At 37.6% G+C, this 13,128-nt stretch overlaps 1 long non-coding RNA gene across 1 annotated transcript; it reads left to right on the plus strand.

Annotated features, from left to right (window-relative positions):
* The first annotated feature begins 208 nt into the window (after positions 1–208).
* On the plus strand, positions 209–6,287 carry LOC131895907 (uncharacterized). Its single transcript, XR_009375315.1, has 3 exons — positions 209–457; positions 741–783; positions 6,128–6,287. It is a non-coding gene; the product is annotated as an uncharacterized LOC131895907 (long non-coding RNA).
* Positions 6,288–13,128: the final 6,841 nt, after the last annotated feature.

Genomic DNA, 13,128 nt, shown 5'->3' on the forward strand with positions numbered 1-13,128 from the left:
AGCTGTAAGATTACAGGCAACTCCGTCGAAAAGTGGAAAAAGAGGGCAGGAAGGGGTGCAATTGCCTCTTTCAGCCTAAGGAAACTACACCACTTCAGCTCCAAGTGTAGGGGGAGGAATTGGTGGGATTTCAAGTTCTGAGCTTGTAGGGTGGGGGCTGGGCTCAACCTTTAGAGCAGTTAGAATGTTCTATGGGTGGAACCTGGCAGTTGGCGATCCTCAGAGGAGCTGCCTGCCTTACAGAAGACCTTCATCTATCTCTTTGTGCCCTTTAAATGGCAGGGATTTTACACAGGGTTGCCTGCCCCTGGTTTTCTGTGGCCCTAGCTGTTGCCCATGTTTATTTCTTCTGCTGCACTGTTTATTACTAAAACCCTTTTGTGATTCTAATCCACGGAAAATCCTTTCAATTAATCCTCTTCCTGACTTCCAGCAGTTGCTGTGAACATAGTGATAGGTGGGAAGCTACTGGGAACCTACGTGCTTAGCTCCTATGCACAAAGTTACAGGAAGAGAAAATGATGGGATTATTTATGAGAACAAGAAACAATAAAAACTAAAGACCACTGGGGGGGAAAAACAACTGCTTGGATATGTTTAGATGGCTAATTTAAATATCCTGAGGAAGGTTACTAATATTTAAATGTTTTCATTTATGTATTCATTTGTGCGTGTGCATATATAATATATGTGTGTGAGAGAGATTTACTTGATGCACGTGTGTTTGTGTTTGAATTCAGGTATGTGCCATGATGTGTGTGTAGAGATCAGAAGACAGCTTTGGTAGGTGGAAATCCTCCCATGTGCCATCTTTCTTAGACAGAATTTCTTGCTCACTGTCCTATATTGTAGGTGGAATTTTCCCATGAGCAGCTACTTCCAAATTACCACACAGAGGCTTATACTAATTGTAAATGATAGGTCAATAGCTCAGGCTTGTTACTAGCTAACTCTTACATTTAAATTAACCCATACTTCTTATTTACCCTCTGCCATGTAGCAGTACCTTTATCAGCATGGCCTGGCATCTCCTGGCATCTCCTCTGACTCCCCCGTTCCTCATTCCATCATTCTCAGTTTGGCTTTCCTGTCTAACTTTATCCTGTTCAGCTATTGGTCAGTCAGCTTGTTTATTAAACTAATCATAGTAACATATATTCACACAGTGTACAGATGGATTATTCCAGAGCACTATATGCCAGTTTATCCCAATCACATGCTTCTGTGGAGTCTCCTATTTTTACAAGCACCATCTGGATTATATATATGCACTAAGATGCTCAATTTACATGGGTTTGAGAGATTTGAACTCATATACTAACATTGTGTCAATGATACCACTACTGACCCAGCTCCCCAACCTATTAACCTATTAACATTTTAATAGTTTAGTAATAAGTGAGTAAAGTACCACTCTATCCCCCTCTTACAAGCTCTTTATAGACTATATAATATTATTGTAAAATTGTTATAGACTTCAAAAATATTGAAAATCAAAGTAAAAACCTATAGTCTCCATGGAAACAGTATTAATTAAAATGCTGTGAAATATAAGAATCATTATGTGTGGACATCATGACTATTTACAGTGCTGTAGATTAAATAGCCTAGGGCACTAAAAGCAGTTTTCCTGACCACTGGTGCATAATGTATTATCATAATTTAAATGTATTCATTAAAAATTAAGAATAAGTGACTGAATTTCACAGATATCATTATAACTTTCAAAATTTGCCTCTTAAATATGTGTCAAAAAATAATAAGAAATAGTTATCACTTCTTCCTAACCAGCCTGCATTACTGTGATGATATTCTTTGTGAATGAGGGATTCTGGTTATTCAAACGATTACTGAAAAGCATATGATACAAAGTTATTCCTCATTTTACCTTACGTGAGTGTGCAAGATTGAAACTTTTAAAATTAAAGATCAATTAGAATTCATTTACATGATATGCAACAGACAAGGAACTTCAAGAAATTTTGGTTTTGATAAGAATGTGGTAGATACAGAAGTTTTGGTGCCCACAAGTTTTTCATTTAATAGTATAGTGCAGTATAGCTATGACTAAAGTGACCAGATCCTAGAGATTGACTGAAGATTAATGAAGTGACAACAGCAATGTAAAATGTATGCCTAGTGTGCTTTGACCAACTCGGACTGTTAATCTATATTCAATTCATCTGAATATAATTAAAGACAAATAATCTGAAACAAAACTTCCCATTGTACAAAGGTTTATCTTCTACATCTTTTACATAGGTGCTCTATAAGGAGAGTTGCCCAGCCTCACCTCTGCTACCCTCTCTCTTAAACTAAACACTTCCAGGTATACAATAATATTTAATAAAAAATAAGAGACCTTTGCCTTCATGGACATTAAATCCAATAAACACCTTTGAATTCCTATGCTTGTTATTGGTATAATATCTGCTCATTGTAATAAACTGAAGTATAAACGCTTCATCTGGTTCAGTTGAAAAGCATGATATGAAAATATACATGAATAGTATAGCATTGACCTGTCAGTTAGACAACTGAGATAAAAATGCTAATCCAGTGGTCACCAAAGAGTACCTAACTAACTTTGATAAAGCAGAGGGCCCCCCATACCTCATTAATAATACAATAGTTTCTAACCATGCCTCAGACTAGCTTTTGACTACAGTGCAAAATAGCTATTTAGAATGCAGTTTGATGTTGTGTCAATTACTTAAAGTTCCTCCCTTGGGCCTGTGGCTTTCCCAGACATGGACTGCTGACTGGGATTCCAGTACCGGGCATAGGTTCCCTCCTGTGAAGAGGGCCTCAAATCACATTAGCAGGCAGTTGGTATGGATGGACAGCTCTAAACCCATGATCACATAGGTGACTCTGGTTAAACTCAGTGGGTCACAGAACAGCAACAAAAAAGACAGAAAGGAATAGGAGAAAGAAATTTGTAGGGAATGGTGTGAGGTTGAGTAAGCAGAGCTGTGTGGAGATAGAGGATGGAAGATGACAGAGATCAGTGTGTGTACACACCTACACAAAATTTTCAAAGAACAAATTAATAATAAAAATCAAAATCTTAGAAACTTCTTTCTCAGCCCCCTAAAATATCCAACAGCAAGTTATCATTACCCAATTCTAAAACCAAGCCAAGATTCTTAAACATTAATTGCATCATTTGGATGTTGGAAAAACTAGGTGCCACATCAAGGTTATTTTATTATTTCTCTTTATTCAAAGAGTTATAAGGAAAAAAATCTGACTTTGAATGGGGACTTCATTTCTAGAAATAATCTAACAAGCTTTGATTATTTCAAACATTTCAATAATAATCCATGTAAATCACAAGAGTGCATTGATACATGGAAATGTAATATGAAATGTGCAATAAATCTGCAAAAATATAAAAGTAAAATGGATATATCACTTTCCATCTAAAGAAACTAAATGCCCCAGTGCTTGCCTCTCAGGGGCTACTCACTTTCTCTGTTTTCTTCTTCCATAAAGATCCCTGCTACCTTAAATTTTTACTTATTGTTTTCTTGAGTTTCTTTATTGCTTTATTATTTTACTTTAAATGAGTTGATATGTATAATACCATGTGGTTTTAACATTTTACAACTGGTATTATGCTACTTCTATCATTGGAACTAATTTTTTGAAAGTCATCTATGTTGGCTTATGAAAGTTTGATTAATCATTTAATTTTATGACCTTTTGTTTAAAAGATATCAAAAACTAAAAGCTTCTAAATTAGAATTTTCAGATATTTTGCTATAAATATATGTAAGTATTTAAGAAGGTATCATGAACTCTAATTTTTTTCCTAAGTATATCATCAAATTCCAAGGACTGCACTCTAGCCATACTTTCAAAACTGTCAGCAAAAAATTCTACTGATGAGTCTGTTAAGAGAATTGTCATTCTTCAGAATGCACGTTCTAAAATATTTCAGTTCTTTAGAAATTCCTCACTGCTCAGTCTTTGGAAGGCAGCCAAGCCCAACAATGACAAGCAGAATGGCATGTGACAACGAACGTGGCTGCTACAGAGGGCACTTCTGAAAACCCAATGTCAGTACAGAGTTTGTGTATTTGGGGATTACTAGGATCATTCATTAAGAAATGTTTCCACTGAATCTAGAATCCTTATTTTCTGTTGGGAAGATAATTTTATATTACTTAAAGATAATATGATGTGAAACAAACATCATAAAATGTTAAAGTTTTTAGGCAACTAATATATTTCAATCAAGATTAGATGAATAGTAAGTCAAGGAAACAAAGAGACTGCACAACAAAGGTCATAGACTATGAAATGATGGGTTTGATTGGCAGTTCTTCTGTTAGAAGAATGTTTATTGAAGAGAAACATTAGAGGTCAAGATTTTGAACACAGACTGTGGTCAGGTAAATTTCTGATATAAGTCAGTGAAGCATTACTTTAAATACAAGCAAAAGAAGGTCACAAATCCCATCAATATTTTCTTTATAGGACAGATAGAATTATAGGTATATACCATAGTATCTGACCTTTATAGCAAAACATGACACATCGCTGTGACAATTGATGATACCAAAATAATTTATTTTCCTGACCCAGACAAGACAGACCCAGGGCCACAAAATTATGAGGAGGGGAGCAAACTCATGCCCAGCTGAACGAGGAAAATACTTCACAGCTCAAAAGAGACATCTCCTTAGTCCACACGCACCCATGCTTTGAGCAGATTTATGTAACGGGGTTTATTATGGACTGTGTTTTTAGACTTTACCAATTCAGGCAAGAGACTCTGAAGAATGCTTGCCAGTCAATTTCTCCTGCACCCAGGAGGTGACACCAAGTCAGCTGTGCAGATCTCCCTGGGGAGATGGGAACATGTGTCTATTCAGGCCCTGACAGGAGAACAAAGATTCTGTTCCACGAAACTCGACCTTGACCAAACAATGAGTTTGTCGAGTGGCTTGCAAGATGGCTGACTTGAAGGCAGCTGCATCACTGGAAAGGAAGATGCAACCAAGGGGCTAACTAAGGAATATGCAGTCCAGGGTAAGTTGCACATCTTGCAGCTAGTTCACTGGAGAGGTCAGTCTGAAAGTACCCTCTCTCCTCAGTCAGTCTTACTCTTTATATATCCCTGAGGACTGAGGAGCTTGGAAATTTTGTAGTGTCTAGGGATTTCCAGAAGTGTTTAATTCCTGCGTCTTTAAGGCCTCCCACTAGCATGGAATGTTTGAATAAACATTCCTGAAGCTTAAGGAACCTTCCTCTCAGGTAGAAATATTTCAGTTCTGACAAGTTAAGATGAAGGTCATGTGATCAGATCCATCTATAGCTCGTTCATGTTAAATTGGTTGTAGAGCACAAATACAAATTATTGAGCACTCCACCATCAACAGATGGTTACAGTTGATATTAGTCAGTGAACAGCAGCTCAGGCTTCTGCTTTTATTAGTGTTGCCTTTGGGGGGAAAAAAAACCCTTTTATTATCAGAAAGCAAAACAAAAATGGATTCTGGCATTTCTCATAGAGATGGCTGCATGAACAAGACCAGAACAATGCCAGTATCAATGGCCATGTTAACATGGAAAGGGAAATTTCTCAGGGACTCAGCCTTAGACAATGAAATGTTGGCAACTATTGTCTTCTGGGAGAAGGAGGATTAGACTCTCAGAGGGAGCTGCCCTGTTAATGGTTATCCAGTGCAGAGTGGTGACCCTTGAAATCATTTACACACAAAGAACAAAAAAAGGATGCAATAGGTTCTATTTATGTATATTAATGTATATACATGTGTGTGCATGTGCATGTGTGTGTGTGTGTGTGTGTGTAAAACAAATGTAATAATGCATAAAGAAGCTATCAGCTTGAAGTGGACATGGAAGGCTTTAAGGGAGGATCACTGGAAGAGCTGGAGGATGAAAGAGAGGGGAGAAGTGATGAATTCTATTTCAATAAAAACATCAAACATTTTTAAAAAAAAAGAAAAGTGGATTCTGTGGATTAGGATTTGCATGCATTTATTAGTAAAATATTTAAAATATTTTCCATTATGTTTTTTTTTTGTTGTGCTGTTGAGAGCTAATCTCATGTATCTCAGGATGGCAACAAACTATATATCCCTTGATATTACAGGTATGTGACACAGCATCAGGTTTGCTTGGTGAGAGGTATGAAATTCAGGTCTCTCTACATGCGATGTATGCAAGCCTGCTATCAAGTGCCAATGTATTAGTTAAAGCATGTGACCACCTTTCCACCTAGATGCAACTGTTAAAGATAACCCAATAAAACATTATAGATGAAAATACACGAAATGCCTGATGTGCCCTATGACTCCATTTGTTTTTTTTGCTATGTATCTGCCAAGGATGTTGTCAATGCATATATTTCTCAACAATATAGCTGAGAAAATTCTGCCTTAGTTGTGATTAGAATTCGTGTTTTAGAGAACTGAAAAGAAAAAAATGACTTTTTTAGTTTTATTATATAGATTTATTTAATAGAATTTGTCTTACTTTTTTTAATAATAAGTTGGTATCTTTCATGTTTGTTAACAGTGTTCATAACTTATCTACACATTGACTATCCCATCCATCTGGTAATGAGTTAAGATCCAATTGAAATCTATTTAAGGCAGGAGGATCTCTGTGAGTTTGAGGCCAATCCCGTCTACAGAGTGAGTTCAGGACAGCCAGGGCGACACAAAGAAAACCTGTTCAAAAAACCTAAAAAAAAGAAAGAAAAAAAGTGAAAGAAAAGAAACCTATTAACAGTGCATAAATTATACAATCAATTAGTTTTTTGAGAATAGAGCATAATTGCTTTAAACTTTGAATCTACAAATCAAGATTTAGGAAAAAATAGTAACCATTATATAGTTACAATCAGAGTTTGTGAAATATGAGTGAAAAATGTTTTTACAACATGCAGAAATATGCCTCACTATTGCACCCTATAAAAAGGAAAGATCAGTTTGCTTCAGAAGTCCATAATAACACAAATACGCCAGATAAAAACAAAATTTCTAGGATGAGATAATGTAAGTATAATGTAAATCTTGTGGTTTTGGATATTTTCCATGTGTAGGTCATAAGTAAGAACTTTCAGGGGAAAAACATGCTTTCTGTATGGTCACTTTTCTTTTAATTAGAGAAAAATGAAAATGAAAAGACTACATGTTAGAAGCCATCTTCACATTTTTTCCCTATTTTGGTCTATGTTGCTACTTTCTAAAACAATGCCATGTTCTTCTTTCTTGAAAGCTACAGTAATATTTTCCCCACTTTGATTCATTTTGATCTTCCCAGAACACTGGAATGGGTGTTGTTACTAGGGTATTAGTAGGGGCTTCAAGTAGTTAATTTAAGCTTAGGTCATCATATGGCATCCCCCAGTACTGATACAGCATCCGTGTGTGAAAGCGCACGCTGATTGTGGGTAAGCAACCAGAAATAAAAGACACCCCCCATTGTGATATCTCGGTATACTTAAGATCTACCTGATAAACATGAGAGGAGATTTTCTAAGGACAGTTTACAGATTTTGTGAGGCCAAATTTATTCAGGAACTTATTAGCTACACATTTCCTTATTAAAAACACAGAATAATTTATAAGCAAGCATTATATAAGTCCATCATTTAGCAAGGATTTAAGAATCTAGCACAATGTCATATTTGTTTTCTTTTATTATAATAAATGTAAAATATGTCATTTCTGACCCTGGAGATCTAGATGATTTTTTTGCTTTGAAAAAAAAAAGTAGGAATTTTTACTTAGATTTTTTTTTTTAACAACAAGATTTAAAGAAAATTTATACCATATTAGTAAATATAACAGAAAATTGGTGATGATTAGAGTTGTTAAAGCTATAGAATTTTCCATGGAGAAATGCATCCTAAACTTGTTTTCATAATTATGGTAAGTGTTATGCCCAGATTGTGACCTCAAAGAGACCACCGAAGAGCTTGGAAGTCCAGAATACAACAGCAAGGTTTATTCTGTAGATACAAGTCTAGACAGGGAACTCATTCCTATACCCAATAGAGTGAGGCAGGGAGGAGTTGCTCGCTCTTTGTGTGGCTAGCTTTTTAAAGGCAAAAACCACAAGCCCTTCAGGACAGTTGGGGGGTTTTGCCACGGGTGCAACTCGGATTGGTTTATTTTTATCTCTGTTCTATTTAATTGGGTGAGGGTATGTAACCTTTGAATTTACTGGTTGGGGGTTACTATTACCATTTTGGGGGCAGTCCAGCACAAGTCCCAGGCTTTGTCCTTGAGCCGCCATGGGGGCTGGCTGGCCAAGCACATACTGACTGTGGGGCCTGGCTCAGTGGTCTAGGCTCTGTCCTTGAGCTGCCGTGCGGGCTGGCTGGCCTAGCGTGTTATGCACATAGCTCGAAGTTGGTGAGGGGCCCCAGACAGTAAACATCTGGCTGAACTTTGAGCAGTCAGAGTACGTGCAGAAAGGGAGCTACTGCAAGGACTATGTCTTTTGTTCATGGCCCTCCCAGAAACTGCTTGCTCAAGTCTCAGGAAACTGAAATTGAGGCCTGATCTCTAAGAGAAGACTGAGCAGCCTGTTATGGCATCTGCTTGGTCCTTTCAGTAAGAAAGTCAACTAAAGGTAAGTTTACCAATAAGCACTTTAGAATGTTCAAGACATGGGGGAGAGGGGAGAAAACAGATCAAGAAAACAGGAGTAAGGATTATGTCCTCATTATATCATCAGACTGCAACAATGTCCCAGCCTAAAAAGTGGGTGTGCCCTCCCACAGGCCCTCTTTCCGTATTCTCTCTCTCTCTCTCTCTCTCTCTCTCTCTCTCTCTCTCTCTCTCTCTCTCTCTCTCTCTCTCCTCTCTCTCTCTTTCTCCTTCCTCCTAATAAAGCTCTAGAAAGGTAACCATGGCTCGTGATTCTTCTGTCACCGCAGCATCCAGCGCTCTCTTCCGCCAACTCAACCTCCATGGACAGCGGCCAGCCAGCCATGAGTACCTAACTCCTTCAACAGGTGTGCACATAGATGCTCACCTGACTACAACATGTGATCCAGGTTATTTAAGGAATATTGAGACAATAAAATGAACTCATCAAGTGTATATTTCTTGAAAGAATAATCTGGCATCTTGAAAGATACACTCAAACACAAAAAAGTAACTCAGTAATCCAAATGTGACTTTCCTTGTAGGCAACAAGAAAGTAAGAAAATTCAAAGAAATTCAGTTGTGCTCATTTCTTAATACAACTAAGCAGTCAAGAACAATAAATACTTGGACATACTCTCTCAAGATGGTTTACTGATGATCATTTAAGAACACTAAAAAATCCATCTTTTCTCATGTTTGCCTTAGTTTTTATTCTGTTAACTTCCTTCTTATATTTCTATTTTGAGCACAGATTTGTTTTTTTGGGGGGTCATTTAATACTGCAGGCAATACTTTAGTTCAATTATTTTGCTTTCTGTTGTGGAAATTGACTTTTTTCAGTAACAATGATTTTCTCAGATGTAAAACACCCCAGCTGCTGTGATGATAAACGTCATTTAAATACCTGAATAAACAAACTTATCCGAAGGCGATCAATTTTTCTTTTTGAAGCTCCTGCAAATGTTTATGTTTTCCCCTTTGTTAACAACTTCATTGTGTTTCTAATTAACATGTCTCCTTTGAAGCCAAAGCAATAAAAAAAAGTAAAAAAAAATAAAAAATACAGTACTAAGTAGATTTACTGAGAGGAAAGATGAGATGATTCTGAGCTGCCTTTCTCAAAGAAGAGGTGTCAGAAGTCAGCACCATGACCTAGGCACTTTTGAGTTTGCATCATATTCACCACGCTAGGGACCCTGGCTTGATGGCTGACATACAGCATACCTACAACATTGATTTTTGGTGGTCTGTTTCTGTGGTGTGTGAGTCTTCTTGAACATTTGAAACCTTCTCCTTTAATCTAGAATCCATGTATTAATCTTGTTTTGAGTTTCTGTTAACTTGATACTTCACGTCTGCCCTGCATGTCTATCCTTGGATGGCACCGATTCTGGACAACCCTATCACAGACCTAGATTTCCTTACCATGGCCTCCTACTTCCCCCATGAATTTTAGGAATTCTGCTTTTCAAAGCAAACCACACACTCTGTAATCTACTCCTGCAGTCAGCAGCCATACCCAGCTTTGGCATTGTGGGTTACACTCTATCTGCCTCAAATATTCATTCAAGGAAATGCTGACTGCAGGGCCTATAAACTCTGGTTCTTTTTTAGCAGACATTTGCTTGTTGGATTGCCTGGCTTGAGCAGTAGGATCAAGGAGACCAACAATTTGCTAACACGTACAATTCATGAATCCAGAGCAAATTAGACACTCAATTAAGGGCCAAGGAGCATACAGAAGTGTAAAACGTTATGAATGGACGTAAACAAAGCCAAGGTATACAAAGAAATGAAGCAAAAAAATCAAAGAGGAGGGAAGAAGAGATAGAAAATATAGATTTATATAAGGTGGTTTTAGTGTATACTAGATTGAAAAAAAATCTTAAACATTTGTACTTTTTTCACCAACCACACACCAAGGTGTCAAATTTATTTTCATACCACATCTCAATTGTTAGAATTTGATTGCAACCATGACCTTCAGAATTAACTCCACAGTCTATAACTTAACTGCTGCTGCCCCTCAGCAATCTGACTGCTGCTTAAGTCTCAGTTCAGCTGACATCAGTCTCTGACTTTATTCTCTTTCTCTAAAAACATCTTATAACTTAGGACTTCATGACTGAGTTCCTTGCCTTGAGATTTTGTAATCTCCTTCCCTCTACATCCTGCTATTACCTAATTGCTCTCATGGATATGTTCCACTCCCAGTTTAAACTAAATTCAGCCATTAGTTCCTCTAAGTAGACCAGATACTCCACGAGTTCATGCTCTACTTTTCTAGGTTTACAAATTTTTTTCTCAATTTGTCCATTGTTCCAAAACCATTCCTAGTCTTATCACTTGCATAGCACATCCATCACTGAAGAATAGTATCTTGCATTGTTAGAGCCTATCATAAGCCCAGAATTATGTAGTTATATAGTAAATATTCCTTCAAGAGAACTACATCAGTTGCCTAACTACTTACTGTTAGAAACATGGAAGATTCCACATCTCTTTCCTCAGCTCCCTTGGTACAAAATAGATTAATCCGTATGAAGAGATCAACTAGGAAATCTCACTTTAAATATGTGGCAGATTCATAACCAATAAATCACCTCTCATAACTGTGGTCCAAAGGCAATTGACAGAGGTAATTTGTTGATTGTTGCTGTCTATTCAGTGTGTCCCTTATGCCCTGGGTACGGTGGGTAAGGAGACGCAGAGGCAACAACACAGACTCCAGGAGAATGCAAGCAAGCTCATTTACTTTTAGGAAAGGGTAAGCCTTATATACCTTCCACCCCATCCTGAGGAAAGCTCTGCCTTAGTACTTGTTGCTAAGTTGGTGCTTTCTGACAGGCTCTGGAATCTGCTGGCCATTGCTGGCCTCAAGCCCCCCCTCACTTTGGGCTATTTTTGCAGGATGCCTAGTCATCGTGGGAGCAGTATAGCACATGCTCTAACTTATCTGAAATGTGCGGCAGTTTGATGACCACTCACAGCGTAAGACAGTTCCCAGGTTCACTTCTACATCATACGCACAGCGTTACATCACTCCATCAGCTACGTTTAAAAGAAGATCCTGTTTTTGTCTTCTCACTTCTGTATTTAGAATTTTCTTTTCTTTGTAATGCTTGTATATGACAGACTTGTGTTGGGAACAAATCTGAAGTTTTGTTTAAGCCCTCTGTGCTACCTGCCATTTTAGCTGTCAGAACCCTAGATTACTCCAATTCATCCACCATCAAGTCATGAGCCTCCTTCAAGATTTAGTGATATCATTTAAAAAAAAATCTACAATATCCCAACATAATAGTGCCAGGCTAAGAGAAAGCCAATTTGGAGGTCAGGTTTCATGATGATTCTAACTGTCTTGAACAAATTTGTCCCTTCAGTCAAATGGCAACATATATTGAGTTCTGTCAGTCCCTAAAACTTTGTGCTTAATGCATAAGATGCTGGACCTACCTGGACTGAGTCTACTAGGTTGATCTCAGTCCGTGGGGGAGGCTTTGCCCTGGAGGAGGTAGGAATGGGGGGTGGGCTGGGGGGAAGGTGAGGGGGGCCGGAGGGGGAGAACAAGGGAATCCGTGGCTGATATGTAGAACTGAATTGTATTGCAAAATAAAAATAAAAATTAAAAAAAAAAGATGCTGAATTCTCCCTGTACACCTGATATAAGAAAGAGAGTGAGGATAATGCAACTCATCTCATCTACAGCAAGTGGGGAATGATGTCTCCCTCATTCTTACTTGAGCTACACTTTACAAGTAAATTATCTTTTATATGCAATATAATGCTATTTTATTATCTTTTTTATTTATGAATTTTTATTGTGCTGAAAAATGTTAACACAAGATCCACTTCTTGATAAATTTGAAGTTTCTTAAAATTTGAAGTAATTTGGTGCTATACTACTGATGTTAAATGTGGCAGTTTAGGGCAGATCTCTAAGCCCACATAAGGGAAATGGATAAAGAAATGCTAACTGTTTTTTTTTTCTTTGCTTGCTTGGCTTTCACTCTTACTGACAATTTCATCTACTGTTGGTGTTGCTCTGATACATTACTGACACTACACCTAAAGAATCCCTCGGACCTTCAGGTCCAGATTGGGAACACTGAGTCTCTTGGTCCCAGGGACTGAGTGAATACCAGTTTCTTGGGCTCTCATATAAATCAGGCATTTTTGAACTATTTATAGTACACTTATAAACCAATCCAATAAATCCCCCTTTAATACATATTCATTCTGTCAGTTCCATTCCCTAGAGATTCCTGGCCAACATGTTGTAACAATTATATGATTATCTTCTTTATACTGTGCATAGTATTCTACCTGTCTGGACACCCTGTATTCCTGTCCTTCTCTTGATGGACATAGAATTTGTTTCTAGGTCTTGTCAATTGCAGCTAATGCAGTGAACATGGGTACGCAGACATCTACTTGAGATTTAAATTTAAATTCTTCTGTGTTAGAGGTGAGAACAAAGGTTCTTAGC

Source organism: Peromyscus eremicus, chromosome 19 (genome assembly GCF_949786415.1).
Source record: "Peromyscus eremicus chromosome 19, PerEre_H2_v1, whole genome shotgun sequence".
Lineage (NCBI taxonomy): Eukaryota > Metazoa > Chordata > Mammalia > Rodentia > Cricetidae > Peromyscus > Peromyscus eremicus.